The 22,963-nt window shown below is 40.4% G+C and overlaps 1 protein-coding gene across 1 annotated transcript in view; it reads right to left on the reverse strand.

Moving 5' to 3' along the window:
- Positions 1 to 22,963, reverse strand: part of APTX (aprataxin) — a 65,582-nt gene that overhangs the window by 41,850 nt on the left and 769 nt on the right. The gene's annotated exons all lie outside the window — the stretch shown is intronic.

Consider the following 22,963-nt stretch of genomic DNA (forward strand, 5'->3'; position numbering starts at 1 on the left):
AACTATATTCACATTGTACTAAATGTATCTCCAGAACTTTTTAATCTTGCAAAACCAAAACTACATGTTAAACAACTATTTCCCCTCTTCCAGTCCTTGCCAACCACCAATTTACTTTTGGTTTCCATGAGTGTGACCATTCTAGATACTGCACATAAGTGAAATCATGCGGTATTTGTCTGTGACAGACTTATTTCACTTAGCATAATGTTCTCAAATTTCATTACTTGTAATGTGTCAAAATTTCCATTTTAAGGCTAAATAACACTCTGTTACATGTATACACCACACTTTGTTTACAATCTATTTGTCTATCATTGGGTGTGTGGATTGTTCCCATCTTATGGCCATTATGAATAATGTTGCTATGAACATGATTGTATAAATATTTCCCCAAGATCCTCCCTTCAATTCTTTTGGATATACACCCTAAAGTGGGATTACTATGTTGTAAGATAATTCTATTTTTGATTTGAGGAACAAAATACTGTTTTCCATAACAGTTGCATCATTTTACATTGGACACAGGGTTCCAAATACTCTACATCCTTTATAACACTTGTTATTTTCTGGTTTGTTTTGTTTTGTTTTTTTAATAGCAGTCATCCTAATGGGTGGGAGGTGCTATCTCATTGTGGCTTTGATTTGTATTTCTCTAATGATTAATAACATTGAGCACCTTTTTGGTTTGTTGGTCATTTATATATCTTCTTTGGAGAAATGTCTATTCAAGTCAATTTGCCCATTTTTTTCTTCTTTTTCGGGCCCCCATTTTTAAATCAAGTTATTTTGTTGTTGTTGCATGGTAGGAGTTCTTTTTATAGTCTAGATATTAACCCATTGTCAGATATATTATTTGCAGATATTTTCCCCATTTCATAGACTGCCTTTTCACTCCACTGATTATGTCCTTTGATGCACGGAAATATTGTATTTTGATGTTGTTCAAGTTATCTATTTTTACTTTTGCTGCCTGTGCTTTTGGTATCATATCCAGAATCATTCAAAGATTTTCCCCTGTTTTATAGTTTTAGGTCTTATATTTGGATCTTTGATCCATTTTGAGATCACTTTTTACATGGTGTAAGGTAAGGCTCCAACTTCATCCTTTTGCATGTGGATAACCAGTTTTCCTAACACCATCTGTTGAAAAAATTGTCTTTTCCCCATTGCACGGTCTTGAAACCCTTACTGAAAATCATTTGACCATATATGTAAGAGTTTACTTCTGGCTTCTCTATGCTATTCCATTATGCTATATGTCTGTCTTTATACCAGTACCACCTGTTTTGATTACTGTGGCTTCATAATAACTTCTGAAATCAGGAGTGTGAGACTTCCAACTTTATTCTTCTTCAAGATCATTTTGGCTATTCTGCTCAGGGGTTTTAATTATTTTTTAATTCCAACAGTTATAAATTGAAAGATCTTGCATGAAAATCAGGATTCTTGGTCTTTTGGGGAAAAAAATTTTTTTTAATCCAGCAAATTACAGTAAAAAGTAGCCAGAACTGTTAGTGACCACCATGTGCTCCCCAGTTTGCCACTGTCTCCACCCACACATTTATATAACCTGTCTGGTCCCTGAGGGCCCTTCTTTCTTTGAGAATCCTAGTCTCACGGAAAGGCAGTTGGAGCCAGAGGACCAACCTGGGGAAATTGCAGCGGTCTGCTCCAGAGATCTGCTCAGAAGGAAAAGTACAGAATCCTGGGAGAGGATAGAGCTAGGAAACTTCACTCTGTTTTTAGGGGTTTTTTTTGGGGGGGGGGTAGTGTAGGAGGAGATTGGGAGGGGTGTCAGAAAAGACCAATCTGAGGAAAGGAAAATAAACCAAGCTCAGAAAGATGAAAAGAAAACAGACAAGTGAAGACTTGATAGAAGAATATTCCAGGTCTATGATCTAGACTGAAAAAAAAAGAGCAATATACAAAAGCCCTACAGCAGTCCTTAAGCACATTCTTTCAGACATGACAGAAGTCCAGTGGAGCTGAAGAGTAGACAGTGAAAGGAAATGGTGAGATCTGAGCCAGGGTCAGATAGTAAACCATTTAGGAACTGTATGTGGATTCGTCCTATATTCAATGAAAAACCCCAGAAGAGTTGGCCTGGGGAATAATATTATTTGATTTTTGTTTTATTGGATGTTGTGGCTGCTGTGAGGAAGAATGGATGGGGTGGGGGTAGGGCAAGAACAGAAAGGCTGACAGCAGTTAGGAATACAGTGATGTAGTGCAAAGGATGTTCACAGCCTGGACATGAGGAAAAAGGTATACTGATTCAAGAGATATTTTGGAGGCAGCATCATCTGGACAAGACATTTTCTTCTCTGGGGGCAGGCCTAGGTCAGATGCCAAATAAGAAGACACTTAGTGGGGGATAGGAACAAACCTAGTGAGCTACAGAAACTTAGCTGCATGTTTCATATATCCAAAAACTTCTCACTGCAAGCATCCACAACTCTGCCTGCAGGTTTCCTCTAGCCCCAAGAGCCTTTCCTAACTGCATATAGGCCAGAAATGAGGGGATCTATGCCCCTGCAAGCACTTGTGAATAATGTAAGGAAGTGGGTGGGTAAACTTGTTTCCTCACCTCAGGATGAAACAACTTTGAAGTATGTACAGCACTGTCTCCCAGAGGCTCTCCAGCAAGACTAAACCCCAGATGCCCTGAGGCGCAGCCTGCACACTGGCTTACTTCCTACCCCAGCCTTGCTTCTCCACTCCCCTACTGGTACTTCTTGGGATCAAATCCTAAATGACATACTCAAATCCTTGCCTTAATGTCTGTTTCTCAGGGAATCCAACCTAACAAACTCCTCCTATTTTCTAAGATAACATTTTATTTCCCTTTTTATTTTTAAAAAAAATGTTTAATGTTTATTATTTATTTTTGAGAAAGAAACAAGAGCGTGAGCGGGGGAGGGTTAGAGAGACACAGAACTTGAAGCAGGCTCTAGGCTCTGAGCTAACAGCACAGAACCCATGAACCATGAGATCATGACCTGACCCAAAGTCAGATGCTTAACCAACTGAGCCACCCAGGCACCCCTTATTTCCTTTTTTAGATAAGCTAGTAATTCCTACTGGTTCCCAACTTTTTAATATCACAGCACAAAGATTAAGTCACATTCACAGAATACACTAGGGTAAACTTATGAGAAACTAGGTAAAAATAAATTACTACATTTTATTTATAATTACGATAAGAAAAATTAAAAATGGAGTACTTGGAAAAGTAGTATTTATTTTGGCTAAATATTCAAATAAAATATTTTTAATGTTTTTTTTTAATGTTTATTTTTGAGAGAGAGAGAGAGAGAGACAGAGCTCTAGTGGGGGAGGGGAGAGGAAGGGGAGCGGGGAGACACAGAATCCAAAGCAGGCTCCAGGCTCTGAGCTTTCAGCACAGAGCCCAACACAGGGCTCAAACCCACGAACCATGAGATCATGACCTGAGTTGAAGTCAGACACTTAACTGACTGAGCCACCCGGGCGCCCCAAAAATGTTTGTTTATTTTTGAGAGAGAGAGACAGAGACAGAGCATGAGCGGGGGAGGGGCAGAGAGAGAGGGAGACACAGAATCCGAAGCAGGATCCAGGCTCTGAGCTGTCAGCATGGAGCCCGATACAAGGCTTGAACTCACGAACTGCGAGATCATGACCTGAGCTGAAGTTGGACACTTACCCGACTGAGCCATCCAAGCGCCCCTCAAATAAAATATTTTTAAATTTTTCATAAGAAACTTTAGCATGTTTCTGAAAATAGCATTTTTTTTAACATTGGGTTTCATGATGAAATAAAATACATATTTTCTGATTAAAATTTTTAATGATAATTTTTTCAAATTCTTTGTAGTCACACCTATAATTGACACACCAGTAGAGAGGTTCTGTCCCATACATTGCAGTGTAAATGTGCTAATGTATCCATAAACTATACCCTACAATTTAAATTTTTTTTAATGTTTATTTATTTTTGAGAGAGAGAGACAGGATGCGAGTGGGTAAGGGGCAGAGAGAGAAAGGGAGACACAGAATCTGAAACGGGCTCCAGGCTCTGATCTGTCAGCACAGAGCCTGACACAGAGCTTGAACTCACGAGCTGTGAGATCATGACCTGAGCCGAAGTTGGATGCTCAACTGACTGAGCCACCCAGGCACACTTATACCCTACAATTTATTTTAAGATCTTCCACCTACAATTTATGCCTTATTGTTTTCAACTCCTGCTTTTGGGACTAGGTTAACTTCCTACTATGGGTTGATTTCATAGCTTAACTCCCCCAAGGTTCTAAATTTCCGAGAGTTCAGGAAATAGTCACCATAACCCCAAGTAGTGACATTCATAACATTGATGGTTCATGCTGGAACTTTTATTTCAATTCAGCAATTCTTATTTGTGTAAATCACAGATGTTGTGCTGGTCTCTCCTTAAATTTCTTACAAGCATACTAAGAAGAAAGTCACAAGAAGTTTTTCTAACTTATCCTGCCTTACCTCCCACCATTTCTTCATTGCCAGCCTTGTACCAGTAATACTGAACTTCTTACCGTTCAACCCCTTCCTCCCCAATACTCTGAGATATATAAGCTGTCTCTCCTTTTTTTCCCACCTAAATAAACAAATATTTATTGAGTATCTGCTACAAGCACAGTTTCAGGCATGAGGAATACAGAAATGGACAAAATAAAGTCCCCCCCTTCAGTCTAGTGGAGAAAGAGCTGACAATAACACACAAACGTATGTCACAAGGTGATTTAAGTGTTATAAAGGGAAATAATACATATTATACCATGATGATTAAAAGAACCCTACTCAAGGGACCCCTGGTGACTCAGTCAGTTAAGCGTCCAACTTCAGCTCAGGTCATGATCTCAGGGTTCATGGGTTCAAGCCCCACATCAGGCTCTGCACTGACAGCTCAGAGCCTGGAGCCTGCTTCAGATTCTGTGTCTTCTTCTGTTTCTAACCCTCCTCCGCTATGCTTTCTCTCTCTCTCAAAAATAAATAGGGGTGCCTGGGTGGCTCACTTGGTTAAGCGTCTGACTTCAGCTCAGGTCATGATCTTACTGCTCATTAGTTTGAGCCCTGAGTCAGGCTCTGTGCTGACAGCTCAGAGCTTAGAGCCTGTTGCAGATTCTGTGTCTCCCTCCCATCTCTGCCCCTTCTTATGTTCTGTCTCTGTCTCTCAAAAATAAATAAATTTTTTTTAAAAATTTTAATAATAAATAATCATTTTTAAAAAAAGAACCCTACTTAAAAGCATTCATACTGATGCCATTTACATTAGGATCTAGAACAGGGAAAACTAATCTAAAATTATAGTAGAAAAAAAATCAGAACAGCTATTGCCTCTCTAAAAGTAGGGACAGGGATTGACTGAAAAAGGCACTTGAGAGAACTTTCTTGGTGATGGTGATATTCTGTATCTTGATAAGGGTTTGGCTTAACCCATATGCACATTTGTTGAAACTCATCAAAACGGTACAGTTAAGACTTGTGCATTTCTTTCTATGTAAACTTTACCTTAAAAAACCTTAAACAAATATCTAACTCTAGTTAATGATATGCAAGCTGAAGTGTTGAAAAGCAAAATATACTGATATCTTCAATTTATTGAATTGTATTTAAAAAGCAGATGAATAGAGAGAGATGAAGAGAAATGAGATAGAGCATGCAGAGTAAAATACCAATTATAGAATCTAGTGGTGGTTATATGAGATGAGCTAAGCTCTGGCCCAACTGCAATGCCCAAATGTATTCCTTGATGTTCATGCTATTTTCTGGAATGTTCTTTTCTCCCTAACTCACCCTTGCCCCCTCTAATCCATTCACACTGCAGCTATAGAAAAGATTTCAAAACACAATCTGACCATGTCACTCCCCTACTTAAATCCTTTCTGTGGCCCTCCGCTGCCCATCCAATTAAGACTAAACTCATTGTTCATTCTTACTTTTACAGAAGGCCAAAACCCATCTACCACTCTCCCCTTGCCTGTCCTCATACCCAAACACAGGGCCTTTCTTTCAGTTTCTTGAACCCATACAGTCAAGGTTCTTGAAAACTACTCTAACTAACTTAAAGATGATGGGGCTGCCATTGGTACAATTCCCAAACCATGAGTCCTCTACTATCCAGACCCTCAACCTCATAATTACAGATGGTTAACAATAACTCCCAGAACAGAAGGGCCTAAGATCTTAGAACTGTCAAGATCAGCTCTTCCCACTAGTAAAGGGACGTGACTGTAGGAACCCACATGGACACCTGCATCCTACATTCTCCAGTGTCTTACCTCTAGCTGGATGAAATCAGAGAGGTTCTAGTTCTCCATTGGCTGGTACACTTGTTTACTCATTCAACAAGTATTTCTGAGCACCTTCTACTTGTCAGGCATTGTTTTAGATATATGGCTACCACCATGAACAAAATGTTCCTGCCTTCAAAGAGCTTACAATCTATTGGAGATGGACAGACCATAAACAAAGAAATATACAGGTCATGTGGGGATAAGTGCTATAAAGAAAAAGCAGGACAGAAAATTATGAGGATATTCTGTGTATTATGAAAGGGCTTTTCTGAGTACAGACCTAAAAGAAGCCATGTGGATATCTAGATGAGATGGCAAATCATCAAAGGATTTTAATCAGAGGAGTGACCTTTTTTTTGAGCTCCACCACCACCAACCACCCCACAGTGACATATTTTTAAAGGATTATTCTAATTTTTTCATGGCACGAGGATCTTAAAATGAGAGAATAGTTTGCAACTCTGTAGTTTCTTCAACCCCTAATGTCTACATGCATTCGCCACTTAGAGTGCCTCCTCTGTATTAGGCAGGGAGCTAAGTGTTGAAGATGGAGAAGTCAAGTGAGGCACAGCTCCTCCCTTTAAGGGACTTTCAGTCTGGTGAGCACAGGGCCAGCATATACCCACCATTCACAGACTTACCTCTGAGCTATTCTACTCTCCTGAGCCTGTTGGTATCCTTCCTTCCTTCCAATCCTTCAGACACTGATCTAGCTGCTCTTATACTTCAGATTGGATGCCCAGTGGCATTTTGCTGACCATGGTTTGGCTCCTCTTGGCAACAGATTTGTAAGTCTACGCTTTTACACTATTCAGACAACCCCAGGACACTCCTACCTTGTCATTCTTTTCACCAGCAAAGCTCCATCTCTGCATGTCAAAACAACATAGTTTAATGAAATTTAATCTTTCTTTCTATACACATAGAATAACATAACTCTAAATTATATCATTTGTAACAAAAGTTTTTAACCACTCTCCAGATGGCTTTTGATACAGAAGAGACCTCACCTCCCACCTATGTGACTTCTTCCTGATGTCTTAGAGATAGCGAATATGGCAAACATGATTGAAGAGAAAAAAGAACAAAAACATTTTTTGGAAAATGTAGATTTACCCTGTCTGTGGTAATCTATTATTTTATTAGACCCCATTGATTCTCATCTTGCAGAATTTTTTCCCTTATACAGTCCCTCCTCACACTGACTCTGTACTTGGCCAAAGGACTGGCTTTAGCCAGTGGGACATTAACAAGTACAAACCTTGATAAGTGCTTGCACATTATGGCCTATCCTCTTGGGGTACTCCTCTTCAGAACCTAGCTGCCATGCTGTGAAAAGCTCAACTTAGCATGTGAAGAGATCATGTGAAGGAAAACTGGGGTCCTAGCCAACAATCCCAGGTGAGCTCCTGGCTAACAGACAGCCTGTGAATGATCCAGCGTGGAAGGCCCCTCCAGCCCTAGTTAACCCTTCCCAGCAGTCACCACACAGAACAAAGATGAGCTATCCCTGCTAAGCCTTGCTCTGATTACAGAATTTTGAGAAAATAAATGACTGTTGTTACATTTTGAGGGCAGTTTGTCCCATGGTATTAGATAACCAGAACACCCTTTTCTTAAAAAAATAAAAATAAAAGGGCACTGTTTCTACTGTATGCTGGAATTCTTAAGACTGAAATGTATGAATTTCAGGTCAAGGTTCAACTTCCTTAATAAGAGAACTGCCTTATATACTTGCGTAGCTGTTAGCTTAATGTCTGTGCCCCCATTCATCTGTAACCTCCACTAGGGAAGGGATTTGTGTGCCATGGTGAACATTGACTCCTTGACCTAGAAAAGACCCTAGCACATAGTAGGCACTTAATGAATAATTTAGTAAATCAATATCATGTTGACTCACTTACCTATATTAGTTCCTATGTTTAAATAAAATAGTAATTCTTTGACCATTATTATTATTAGCCAAACATTTGTTCACTACCTGTAGACACTGTTCTAAGCATTTTATATTACCTCATTATCTATTTAGTCTTCACAATAACCCTATGAACTAGGTACTCTTATCATCCCCTTTTACAGAAGAGGAAACTGAGGCACAGAAAGGATAAATAACTTGCTTGTTGCAGGGCCAGGGTTCTAACCCAGGGAGTCAGTTTCCGGAATCCATATTCTTAGCCACTACATCACCTCCCCCAGTTTCTTGTCTTTTTTTTTTTTTTTTTTTAATTTTTTTTTTCAACGTTTATTTATTTTTGGAACAGAGAGAGACACAGCATGAACGGGGGAGGGGCAGAGAGAGAGGGAGACACAGAATCGGAAACAGGCTCCAGGCTCTGAGCCATCAGCCCAGAGCCCGACGCGGGGCTCGAACTCACGGACGGCGAGATCGTGACCTGGCTGAAGTCGGACGCTTAACCGACTGCGCCACCCAGGCGCCCCCCCCCCCCAGTTTCTTGTCTTAAGTCTGACAGTGCCATTGCTGTAAAAGCAAGAATAAGGTAAGGTTACACACTAGAAGATAAGAGCGTCGTTGTGATGAAGATATCACTGTAGTGAGTCTGTAGACAAAAACCTACACATAGAGACTCAGTTCTTCTCTGAAACACTTCACAATGTCAATGACATTAGGAATGAGAGGTGGTGACATCCTCCAGGAAGACCCTTATGCCAGGCCCTACCCCCAAGCCTCCAATTCTGCCAGCTAAAATGACCTGGAGTGCCTGGGTGGCTCAGTCAGTTAAGCATCCTACTTAAGCTCAGGTCATGATCTCACAGTTTGTGAGTTCAAGCCCTGCATTGGGCTCTCTGCTGTCAGCATCAGCAAAGGGTCTGCTTCAGATCCTCTCTCTCCCTCTCTCTATGCTCCTCCCCTGGCCTGCCTCTCTCTCTCTCTCTCAAAAATAAACATTTAAAAAATTAATAATAAAATAAAATGACCTGTGAACTCAGCTCAACCCCATTCTCCCTACAGGGCTGTGAAGAGCCCTGAAACAGTGGCTGCTTGCTCTGCACTCTTTTTTTTTTTTTTTAAGTAAGCTCCACACCCAGAGTAGGGCTTGAACTCTTAATGAGATCAAGAGTCGGATGCTCTACCTACTGAGCCACCCAGGTGTCCCAGCACTGGGTCTCTTTTCATGCCCTACTGAACCTGTGACTGGGTCTTCCTGGTACTCAGCACAGAAACCAATGACAAAGGTGCACCCTGGCATCATCGCAGGCTCTACCTCTACTCTAAAAGAAAGCCTGGACTTGGGAGTCTGGATTTAAGCCAGTAGTACTCTCAAGGTCACCTGCAAACTGAGTTCCAAGCTTGATGCGTACAGTACTTTCTGAACCCAACACCACCACTAGCACCACCAGCAGGCATACATATACACAGATGCCTCTGGCTTCACTCCTATATTTGGGGAAAACATAAGAAATTTAACATGAAAATACTGAAATGGCAGTTTAACCCAAGAGTATAAGGATTCTTTCATAACTGTATTGCTAGATAGCTACAAAAGGGGTGCAGAGTTGGGGAGTAGGATGTTAGGTCTTAGAAATTGGAGGGGCCTTTCTAGAGAGAGTCTTCAACCTGGGCCTTCTCCATTTGACATTCACTCAACAAATACTTTTTGACACCTGCTATATGCCAGAAACTGGGGTAGGTGCAGGACATAAAAATGTTGCGGAGCCATGATCACTGAGATAGCCCTCCACCTCAATTTAACCCATTGAATCTCTTTTTGGTGTGTTGCCATACGGCTGTAATAGGCATCCTTGTGAATTGGCCACCCTGTCAGGGATGCTGTCAAGGACACTGCTACTGATATAACACAATGTTCTCTTTATGAGCATCCCTGGGAGACAGTCCAACCTGATCTCAGTTCAAGGAAAAGTGTTACTTCTCCAGAGTAATGGGTTTGTTCATTATCAATGGACATCATGAACTGTGGGAACAATGAGGCTTGAGAGTTTAGAGATAAATTCATGTCCCAGCTGTAGCAAATGTGAAGGTCATTCCTACTCCCATTTTTAGCTTTGTCCCTGACTCTGTTTTGCCTCCACCCATGTTTTTATTTCTTCATTCTTTGCACTTTTAATTTATGGCATCTTGGTGTGTGGGGGCGTGTGTGTGTGTGTGTGTGTGTGTGGTGTGCGTGTGATTTTTTGTTTGGTTGGTTTTTTGGCTTCTTCTTGTATCCCTAGAAATGGCTATGAACTCTTCTGGAAGTAGACATCACCATCAATGTTTATAATATACTATACACATTTACATTTATACTATGTTAGAGGTATGTCCACAGCATGATGTGGCAACACAAGAGGGCTTATAAATCTGTCAAGAGCATTACAGAAGACTTTGCATAAGGATCATTACTTGAGTTGAGTCCTTTGTTCTGTCAAGGATGTTATAGAGTTTATTCACAATGTGACAAGTGTTAAACAAAATTAAGTTGCTGCCAAGTGCAAAATACTGGAAAAAAAATCTTGCAGACTAGATTTTTATGTCATTTCAGAGGTTCATGGGACACCACAGAAATTGTTTACAACAAATTGAGGCTACTTCCACAAGTTTCCTCTCGCCAAATTTTTTTCTGACAAAAAGATCATGAGGACAAATAATTCATATCTACATCAGAATTTATGTGCAGACAAGGAAATTCAGATGGAACATCAAAATTAAATTGGAAAATGCTTGATAGCAAAGTGAGATGAAGAATTAAAATATTTACCTACAAGAGATATATATATATATATATATGCGTATATATACATATATATGTACATATACACATACATATATACAAAATGTTATCAACTGGATTATTCAAATAAAGGAGGACAAACAAAATTTAGGAATTCAAATTATGTAGATCAAGAGTCTCAGTTTGGAAAGGATATTAAGAATCATTTAGGGGCACCTGGGTGGCTCAGTGAGTTGAGTGTCTGACTTTGGCTCAGGTCATGATCTCACAGTTCATGGGTTCAAGCCCCACATCAGGCTCTGTGCTGACAGCTCAGAGCCTGGAACCTGCTTCAGATTCTGTGTTTCCCTCTCTCTCTGCTCCTCTCCTGTTCATGCTCTGTCTCTCAAAAACAAATAAATGTTTAAAAAAAATTTTTTGTAATCATTTAGTTCAGTTGCATACCTGTACAGCAGTATTCTTCCTTAATTCTTCATTCCATCTTGCAGGTAGACCCCAGCCTTGGACTTTCCCTGGATTGTGTGGCTGCCTGTGTGAGAACAGGGTGAGAAAAAGAATAGTTGCTGACACATTGTTTTAAGTGTGCTGGATCAGCAGATTATCTTTAAATACATGCAATTTGAGCTCCTTTTTTTTTCTTTTCTTAAAAAAGAGGTCTAGCAATATAAAAATTCATATTGACCAACTGCATAGAGAGGAGCTCAAAAAAGAAATGTCAGGATCTCATGAAGTTTTGTACAATTTACAAAAAGACAGCAAAAAACATGTTTACATCCTCTCATTCTCCAACAGTATGAAAAATTGCAACCATCTTCCTTCACATTAGAAAAAGAAAAAGAAAAAGTAAGCCAGCTATACTTCATGATGCCTTCCAGTTATCAACCAGGCCTGGCACTTTAAAGGGGATACTATTCTGTCTTTGCATTGGGAAAAATTGTTGACTTTTAACTTAGAGAGACTAAGAGAATGCATTATTCTTTTTGCCCTGCTTCCTATTAGAATAAAAAAAAAAAAAAACTTAAAACTATCAGAAAACTGCTCACTGCTAAGAGGAAAGGCTACTCTGAACCCAGCAATTAGTCATGCTGATGTTTCCTGGAAGAGGGCAGCCCAGGCCCACAGGAAAGCCACTCTTGTGCTAAGCTAGACACTTCACGAGGGCAGGAACCAACTCTGCTTCTGCACGACTATAGATACTCAGCACCTAGCTTAAAGTCTGGCACAATTCATATTCATTTATTCATTCAATGAACATTTATTGAGTACCTACTCTGTACCAGGCAATGTTCTAGATGCCTGGGATGCATCATAAAACAAAACAAAGATCCCTGCCCAAGTGAAATTTTAGTTCTATTGGGAAAGGGGTATAGAGAGAAGAGACAACAGGTAAATAATGTGCTATTTCATGAATGCAATGGAAAAAAAAAAAAGTAGAGCAGGCTAAGGAGGATTTGGAGAGCTGAGGAGGAATAGAAGATCACAACTTTGATTAGGGTAGGCATTGTAGGTCTCATTGAGGTGACATTTAAACAAAGCCTTGAGGGAGGTAAGGTGCTCAGTAAATGTTGATGAAATAAATGAATTAGAGAAAAATTAAGAAAGCAGAAAAGTGTTAAGGCATGTTCAGGGGATGATGAGGAAGCCACTTTGGGAAAGGTAGGTTACTGGAGATGAATCTGGGAAGGAGGTGGAGCCTGACTTCAAGAAGTGCCCTGGGTACAAAGCTAAAGGGTATGGATTTACGAAATTTAAAGCTTACAAAGATCTTTCACTTATAGTTATATCTCCAGCAAAGTAAATTTCATCTCCATTTTGTCAATAAGGAAACTATGTTCAGATAAGTTTAGTAATTTTCCTGAGATCACGTAGCCAATAAGATGCAAAGCCAGAACTTAAACCTGACTTCCAACTTCAGACTGTCCATACTGCCCTGTAACCTCCCCCCAGAAAATGTACACAAGTAATAGAAAGAAAAGAGAGTTATAAAATATACTACTAAAATATAAAAATGATTACATGTCGGTTATCAAAAACAGAGATATGTAAAAATAACAATTTAATGTAAGCCTTAATTTAAATTTTTTTTAATTTAAGCTTTTAAAATTATACATTCTATAGAGCAACAGATAGATTGTGGGAGCTCAACAAAAAATCAAAAGACAGTAAACTATGAGCCTATTTTGAATAATGTACTATGGTATTGGCAACAGAAAATATGTGGCTACAAATCTATTTCTACCATAAATGCCTTTCTTTTACTACAAACTTTTGCAAACTTTTACTTTCAGATTGAATATATGTCTCTTATAAACACAGTAATACTTTGTAACTTGTTTTTCATCAATACAAATATTATTTCTCAATTATACAGAAAATACATGAATACTTTCTTTAAACGGTTAAAGTCTTCAGTACTATCAGATTGGAACACTCTAATTCTCCAGCTCTTTTTCTCTGTATATTTGTAGATCCAAGTATTCCTGACTACTTGTGGATACTAATGTGTTTAAAACTGAACTTACGGGGCACCTGGTTGGCTCAGTTGGTTAAGCATGCTACTCTTGATTTCAGCTTAGGTCATGATCTCATGGTTTGTGGGATCGAGCCCCAAGTTGGGCCCTACACCGACAGCACAGTCTGCTTGGGATTCTCTCTCCCTCTTTCTGCCTCTCTCACTCTCAAAATAAATAAATAAATAAACATTTTTTTAAAAAAAAAAACAATGCACTTACCACTTTCCCCTCAGAGCTAACCAGGTCCTCTGATTTCCAGTGTCAGTAAAAGGCATCACCATCAGAAACGTTACATTCCATATTTTATCTGCCCATTCATCTATCATATCTGATCATCAACCCAGTCCTGTAAGTTTATCTCTGTAATATCTTGTGTTACCACCCTCTCTTCTCTATTCTCACTTCCACTTCTTTCATACTGACTCTCTTTACCTACTAGTTCTACTACTACAGGGCTAGGTTCATGGGTGTGTGTCCTATGGAGTCACACAGGGTCTCACACTTAGAAGGGCCCCATGTTTGGTTTAATGCTCTGCTGTCACTGTCTTGAATTTATTAATAATTTTTTTAATAAGGAAGGGCCCTGTATTTTCATTTTGCACTGAGCCTCACAAATTATGTAGCCAGTCTTATAGTATTGTAATAGTATCCTAACTGGTACCCATTTTCCCATTACGGCCCTGATACAACCCACTCTCCACAACTCTGCAGGGAATTAAAAAGAAGATTTTCCATTGGAATTAGATCAAGCAATACATGGCACAGAAGTCTGCCAAATTTGAGGCTGAGAGGTTTGAAGTATAACTTTAAATTGAAAAGATGAATTATTGAAGAATTAAGTTTCCATGTAACCAAAGAACTAACCGCATAATCTATGGACACTTTTGTATTACAAGTACTTAGGGAAAATGGCCAACGTAAACACAACCCTCTATGAAGCCAGAGCGGTACGGGGAAAGAACACAGGCTTTGCATTCAGAGAGACTGAGTTCAAATTCCAAACTTGACCACTTACTGTCTGACTTTGGGCAAGTTACTCAAATTTTCAAATTTTTACTTTCCTATTGATAAAATAGAGAACACTATCTGGCAGGACTTTTGTGAGACTCACAAAATAATAGAGACCCAGTTCAGTTCAACAAACACTTACTGAATGCCTACCCTATGCCAGACTATGTTTTTACACCAATGGCATCAAGATAAATAAGACTTCCTTCTAAAGGGTACATTATGGAAAGGAGGAGAGGACTGAGGCAAGGAATAAGTCTATAATGGAAAAACCTAATAAGTGCTACCTCACCAGGTGTGATCAGGCAAACATTGATAGTGATAGATCATGTTCATAGTATAGGCCTTTGATATGATACGATGAAACTAAGCACTTTAACTCTGTGATGTTACTCTCCCAAAGTTGTTGTAGAACCAAACTAAAATGGAGTCACTTATGTCAGGGGCAAAATGGAGATGGTTAATGCGGGCATATAAAGGAAACTTAACCCAATCTTACAGGAATTTCCAGTTCTCCTCAGAAATCAGAAAGCACACCAGCCAATCCCCAAATGCCAAGTTTGTTCATGCCATCTCTGGACTTCCTCATTCCCCTGACTCAGCTACCCTGACCCAAATAAGAAAAGACTGCTAAGAAACCAATCATCTGAAAAAACCAAACAACTTCCACATTTACCCCATGAAAAATCACTTAGACTGTGGCAACTTGAAACTCATTCCTCCAGTTGCCCTGAGTTGCCCAGCTTGTAGGTAGAAAGCCTTGCAATAAACTCATCTTTCTGGTTTATTTTCTCAGTGTGCAGAGTTTGAGTTTTGACACTATAAATCCAGTCTTACCATGAGAAAAACATTAGACAAACCCAAATTGAAAGGCCTTCCACAAAATACCTAGTGAGTGCTCCTTAAAACTGCTAAGGTTGGGGAGCCTGGGTGGCTCAGTTGGTTGACAGCCAACCTCAGCTCAGGTTATGATCTCACAGTTCGTGAGTTAGAGCCTCACATCGGGCTCTGTGCTGACAGCTCAGGGCCTGAAGCCTGCTTTGGATTCTGTGTCTTCCTCTCTCTCTGCCCCTCCCCTGCTCATGCTCTGTCTCTCTCTCTCTCTCTCTCTCTCTCTCTCTCTCTCTCTCTCTCTGAAAAATAAACATTAAAAATAAACTGTCAAGGTCATCAAAAATAAGAAAAATAAATTTTAAAAATCTGAGAACTGGGGCACCTGGGTAGCTCAATTGGTTAGACGTCCGACTTCGGCTCAGGTCATGATCTCTCGGTTTGTGGGTTCGAGCCCTGCGTCGGGCTCTGTGCTGACAGCTTGGAGCCTGGAGCCTGTTCCGGATTCTGTCTCCCTTTCTCTCTGTCCTTCCCCTGCTCACACTCTGTATCTGTCTCTCTCAAAAATAAACATTAAAAAAAAATCTGAGAAAATAACAATTAAGAGGGATTTAAGGAGAGGCACCTGGGTGGCTCAGTCAGTTAAGGGTCTGACTTCAGCTCAGGTCATGATCTCAACGATTTGTGAGTTCAAGTCCCCCGTCGGGCTCTGTGCTGACAGCTTGGAGCCTAGAGCCTGCTTTGATTCTCTGTCTCCCTCTCTCTCTGCCGCTACCCTACTTGTGCTCTCTCTCTCTCTCTCAAAAATAAATACTAAAAAACAAAAACAGTGACCTAAGGAGACATGATGACTAAAAGCAATGTGGTATCCTGGATGGGGTCCTGGAACAGGAAAGGGACATTTAGTAAAAACTAAGGAAATTCAAAAAACAAACAAACAAACAATGAGCTTTAGTTACTAATAACGTATCAGTATTGGTTATTAGTTGTTACTACCATTTTAACATGTTGACAATAGGGAAAACTGCATGCCAGGTATAAAGGAATTCTCTGTACTATCCCTGCAACTTTTCTGAAAATCCTCAACTATTCTAAAATAAAAAGTGTATTTAAAAAATAACACATGGGGGTGGGGGTAGGGAGCGCCTGGGTGGTTCAGTCAGTTCACGCATGGGTTTGAGTCCCACATCAGGCTCTGTGCTGACAGCTCAGAGCCTGGAGCCTGCTTCAGATTCTGTGTCTCCCTCTCTCTCTGCCCCTCCCTGTTCGCACTCATATCTCTCTCTCAAAAATAAATAGACATTAAAAAATTTTTCTTAAATAACACCTGGGGGGGAGGTGAGGGGTTAGAAAGAAGAAGAGTTCATAAAGAAAACTAAAACTAAACCATGTATAGTCACAGAGGTAAGAGGAGAACAAGAACAAATTGGTGATCCTCAAAAAAAAAAAAAAAAAAAAAAAAGTGTTTCCAGCCCCACTAGGCCCCACAGTCAATTAAAAACTAAATGTTTCTGGGCACCTGGGTGGCTCGGTTGGTTGAGCGTCCAACTTCAGCTCAGGTCATGATCTGGTGGTTAGTGACCTTCAGCCCTGTATCAGGCGCACTGCTGTCAGCCTGTCAGCACAGAGACTGCTTCAGACCCTCTATTCCCCTCTCTCTGCCCCTCCCCTCTTGCACTCTCCCCAAAAATAAACAAAAACAAAAACTAAATGTTTCATGAAATTTTTTTTAAAGACAATTTTTTTAATGTTTATTTTTGAGAGAGAGAGCTTGCACACAAGCACACATGTGTGCAGGGGTGGGGCTGGAAGGAAGAGCAGAGAGACGGAGAGAATCCCAAGCAGGCTCCACACCATCAACTCAATTCAGGGCTTGAACCCATGAACCGCGAGATTCATGACCTGAACAGATATAAAGAGTCAGATGCTTAACTGACAGAGCCACCCAGGGACCCCATCAAGAAATTTAACTCTTGATTTCAGCTCAGGTCATGATCTCACAATTCTTTGTAAGATCTAGCCCTGCGTTGAGCTCCATGCAGATTTGCTCTCTCCCTGTCTCCCTCTTCCCCTCTCCCGCTCACACACACTCACTCTCTCTCTCTCTCCAAAAAAAAAAAAAAAAAAAAAAAATTAATTTATACAAGCATAAGAAACAGCATTTTAGCTGAGATTTACTTTCTATTTTATGTTTTCCAATAAAAATTTTCTTTTTTTAATCTAATGAAAAAAGTACAGCAAGGGCACCTGCGTGGCTGAATCATTAAGCATCCAACGCTTGATTTTGGCTCAGGTTATGATCACACAGTGCACTGGCAGCATGGAGCCTGTTTGGGACTCTCTCTCTCTCTCTGCCCCTTCCCCGCTCTTGCTCTCTCCCTCTCTCAAAATAAATAAATAAACATTAAAAAAAAAGAGTATAGCAGTAATTCTACACATCCAAATTTGGACTCATCTTCACCCTCCCCAATTCTGACCCACCACAGCCTTCTCCTCCTCCTCTTTCTGGGCTCCCCATCACAGGAAGGGCACCCCCAACCATCCTGTTGCTCAGGCCAGAAAGTTGGAAGTCAGCCATGATTCCTTCTCCCTCATCTCTGCTTCTAGTTACCATGACCTACAGATTCCACCTCTATGTTTCTGTTTCTAGTTCTCTCTCTCTCCATTTCTATCACTTAGGCCTCAACACTTCTCATCTTCTCTCTCACCATAAAAGTTTTCTAAGAATCCTTCTTCCACATTAGCACCCAAATGATTGTTCTAAAATGTAAATATGATCAAGTCATCTATAAAAATGGGGTTGCTGTAAGGATTAAAATATGACAATATTTGTGGAAAGTTTAGCACAGTGCCTGACAGGCACTCAGAAAGAAAAAAGTCAGATCTTACAGGTTATATCACCATCCTCCCTAGGATCCTCCAGTATTTTTTCAAGATGAATTTCAAACTACTAGCATAGTGCTCAAGCCCTAATGACTTGGCTTCTGCCATGCCTCTAGCTATCGCCAGCTACCTCCTTGGATACCTGTATCCTGGTCACATGGTTATGGAAAGTTATGAAGCATCCCACTGAAATAAATTATAATGGTAAAACAAGAGACCATTCATGATAACAACAAAAAGACAATGTTTAGTAACAACTTCAAGAAGAAATGATCAAGGGGTGCCTGGGTGGCTCAAGTGGTTAAGTGTCTGACTCTTGATTTTGGCTCAGGTCATGATCTCACGGTTTGTGAGATCAAGCCCCACATCGACCTCTGCACCGAAAGTGCAGAGACTACTTGGGATTGTCTCTGCCCCTCCCCCAACTTGTGCCTGCAAAAATAAACATTAAGGAAAAAAAAAAAACAGAAAAACTAGTTCACCATTTGAAGAAAAATAAAATTCAGTTACTTACAAATAAGTAATCCCTGGAGTTTACACCAAAATCAATTCCAGATAGAATGAAGACTTAAGTGTAAAAACCGGAACCATGAAAGAACTAGAAGAAAACCTGGGAGAATACATTTATAATGTTGGATTGGTGAAAGCTTCCTAAACATAACAAATGAAGGAGTGGGGAGAGGGAGGGAGAAAGAAAAGAAAAGAAAGGCAAAAACCAAAAGAGGAAAAGCGTACTTATTACAATTTTAAACCCGCATTTACGTTGACCCACCAATTTCCATTCTAGATGTCCATCTCACAGCAATACTGGCACGAGTGTCCAAAGCTATATTTGAGAATTTCTCAGCAGCACTGTTTATAAAACACTGGAAATTGCCAAAATGTTCATCAGTAGGGGAATAGTTAAATTATAGTGCCTGCATACTATATACTAAGAAGTCATGGAAAATAACAAGGGGCGCCTGGGTGGCTCAGTCAGTTAAGCGTCCAACCTCGGCCCAGGTCACGATCTCATGATTCGTGAGTTCGAGCCCCGCATCGGGCTCTGTGCTGATAGCTCGGAGCCTGAAGCCTGCTTCGGATTCTGTGTCTCCCTCTCTCACTGCCCCTCCCCTGTTCATGCTTGCACTCTGTCTCTGTCAAAAATAAATAAACTTTAAAAAAATAAATTAAATAAATAAATAAATAAAATAAAAATAACAAGGTAAGGGACTCCTGGGTGGCTCAGTCAGTTAAGCGTCTGACTCCATTACTGCTCAGGTCATGGTCTGATGGTTGTAAGATGGAGCCCTGCATTAGGCTCCTCACTCAGCATGGAGCCTGCTTAAGACTGTCTCCCTCCTTCTCCTTCTGTCCCTCCCCCCGATTGCATGCGAATGTGTGCACACATGTTCTCTCAAAAAACAAATACATTTTTAAAAATTATTTATTCTGACACGATGACAATAAATTAAGTGAAAAGTACAAGTTGCAAATAGCATGTATGATATACCATGTCTTTACCAAAAAAACTCACATACTAACTTACTGCTAATCTTTTCATATTATTTTATGTAAATAAGAATGCTTAAAAGTGCTGAGTTCCTTTACTGAAAAGCTAGATTTTTCATGAAGACATTTTTATTTTTTCATTAATTTTTTAAAGTTTATTTATTTTGAGAGAGAGAGAGAAACAGAGCACATGAGCAGGGGAGGAGCAGAGAGAGGAGACAGAGAGAACCACAAGCGGACTCTGCACTGTCAGCTCAGAACCCAATGAGGGGCTCAAACTCACAAACCTCAAGATCATGATCTGAACTGAAACCAAGAGTCAAACACTTAACCGAATGAGACACCAGATGCCACAGGACATATTTTTAGCATCATTAAGTTTCTATGTAGGAAAAATATTAGAACATATGTGATGACAGGTTTAAGGCCGCCAAGAATTACCCAACTTTGCTACTGGGGTGACAAATTACTAGTTCAAAGCTTCAGTTGACAGGAGAGAATTTTACATTTTTTAAATTTTTTTAAGTTTATTTATTTATTTTGAGAGACAAAACTCAAGCAGTGGAGGGGCAGAGAGAGAGAAAAAAAAATAGAAAATCCCAAGCAGGCTCTGCATGGACATGGGGCTCAAACTCACAAAACTATGAGATCATGGCCTGAGCCAAAATCAAGAGTTGGACACTTAACCGACTAAGCCACCCAGGCACCCCTTAAGTTTAATTTTTTAAATAAATACTACAAATAAACATTCCAAAGTTACAAAATGGTAGATTGTGAAATATCTCCCTCCCATTCTCCTCTCCCCAAAGGCAACCATATTACAAGTTTTGGGATATCCTTGAGAAATATTCTATACACATACAAGCAAACAAGCACATAGTTTTCCTTTTCTTAAAACCAACTTTTATACCCCCCCTTTTTTTTTTATTTTTTTAAATGTTTTTATTTATTTTTGAAGGAAAGAGAGACAGAGCATGAGGGGGGTGGAGAGCAGGACAGGGGCAGAGAGAGAGGGAGACACAGAATCCGAAGCAGGCTCCAGGCTCTGAGCTGTCAGCACAGAGCCTGACGCGGGGCTCAAACTCATGAACTGTGAGATCATGACCTGAGCCGAAGTCAGACGCTCAATCGACTGAGCCACCCAGGGGCCCCTATTTTATCCTTAATAAAGAATTTAGCTCACTTCGCTTGCAGGTTTTAGAAGAATTTTCAATATCACATTTTGTAGCCTTACGTTGACTTCCATCTTTCTCAAAGTTGTGGGAATTTCAACTGAATTCCTGAGGCTAAAGGAAACACTAAATACAGTAATATTTAAGAAACACTAGACTTAGTACTATTTATTGGGGAAACTCAAAGTGATTTAATATATATACTCTACTTATATGCTTAACCAATGTTAGATTGACAAACGCATAGTTTATGCCATGGTAAAGTCGGAATTTTAGAACAAAAACACCTCAAAACATATGAACAAAATTTATTGTTACTGTTCTCTATTAATTGTTCACATTTTTACACTTGCTGGTCTCTTGATCTGGGATACCCATCTGCATGGTGCAAAGTTCAGCCCCTCAATACTCCTTTACTGGCATTTATAACACAATTCGTCCTTTTTTGTGTGATGAGATTCTTGAAGGCAGGGAACATAATTTAAATGATCTTTATATTACCAAACCCTAAGTACTCTGCCTGGCAGTATTAGACTTTTAACAAGTGGTGGTTAAAATAAAAAAGTTTATACCAGAGCTGATAAGTCGAGAAGGTAATGACAAGACCTAAAGATTAGGTCTTGTCAGGGGCACCTGGGTGGCTCAGTGGGTTAAGCATCTGACATGGGCTCAGGTCATGATCTCATGGTTCGTGGGTTTGTGCCCTGCGTGGGGCTCTGTGCTGACAGCTCAGAGCCTAAAGCCTGCTTCAGATTCGGTGTCTCCCCCCCCCCCCCGCCGCCCCTCCCCCACTCATGCTCTGGGTTTCTCTCTCAAAGAGAAACATTAAAAAAAAAAAAAAAAAGAGGGGCGACTGGGTGGCGCAGTCGGTTGAGCGTCCGACTTCAGCCAGGTCACGGTCTCGCGGTCCGTGAGTTCGAGCCCCGCGTCGGGCTCTGGGCTGATGGCTCGGAGCCTGGAGCCTGTTTCCGATTCTGTGTCTCCCTCTCTCTCTGCCCCTCCCCCGTTCATGCTCTGTCTCTCTCTGTCCCAAAAATAAATAAACGTTGAAAAAAAAAAAATTAAAAAAAAAAAAAAGAAAAAAAGAAAAGAAAAAGATTAGGTCTTGTCAGCCAGAGCAAAAGCACAGAGAAGTAAAGCGTTTTTGGAAAACAGCAGATAGTTTGGTGTGACTGGGTGCCCAGTTTAAACAAAAGAGTTATTAAGTCTGAAAAGGTACGTATCAGGCCTCCAGAGTAAAGTTCAAAATCCTCAGCTTAGCAAGATACATCAAAAGAGTTGATGTTCCCCCAAATAGCTCTGAAGACTAGCCTCCGGCCACCAGCAACCTTAGCTCTGGCAGTATCCAATTACTTGCAATTTCCAAGAAGCATCACATTCTTTCACCCCTTAGCCTTCCCTTGTGCTTTGTCCTTTGCTGGGAAAGCTCTTCTCCTTTCTTTAAAACTCAGCTCAACTGCTACTTTCCCATGGATGCTTTCCCTGTTCCATCAGATTTGATATAGGAGTCTCTCCCCAGCTGATCTCTATTTTGTGGTTCCCTTAAGTCCATTGACATGTCCGGTTCCCCACTAAAGTCTACGCAACATAAACCAGGTTTCATCTTTGCATTTCCATCTTCTTTGGTTGTAGATACTCCGATGTTTGGGATTACTGAATATAACAGACTCCGTTTTCCATTATGCCCCCTGGACTCATTTGAAAGCGCATATACTCACTCTACAGACTGTAAACCCAAGTTTACAGACTGGTAGGGCTTAAAATTTAGGTCAATTAAAACGACTTGTTAGCCACGCTTGCTGCCCCTCGCTAGCCAACAGGGTGAATGCCAGGCCAGGAGTCCAAGGCCCTAAGTTTGCACCAAGGCATTTCAAACATTTCCCTGTGTCCAACGTGTAGGACACAGCCAGGGCCAAGGCAAATAAAATGTGTACAGGGGCCAGGACTTTCACAAAGAACTCCTCCCACTTGCAACTTGATGGATTCCAAGGCCACGGACTACGCGTAAAAAGGAGCAAGATCCAAGGCCTGTGAGGTTGCCCAGAACAAGCCCAAACCCCTTT

Source organism: Leopardus geoffroyi, chromosome D4 (genome assembly GCF_018350155.1).
Source record: "Leopardus geoffroyi isolate Oge1 chromosome D4, O.geoffroyi_Oge1_pat1.0, whole genome shotgun sequence".
Lineage (NCBI taxonomy): Eukaryota > Metazoa > Chordata > Mammalia > Carnivora > Felidae > Leopardus > Leopardus geoffroyi.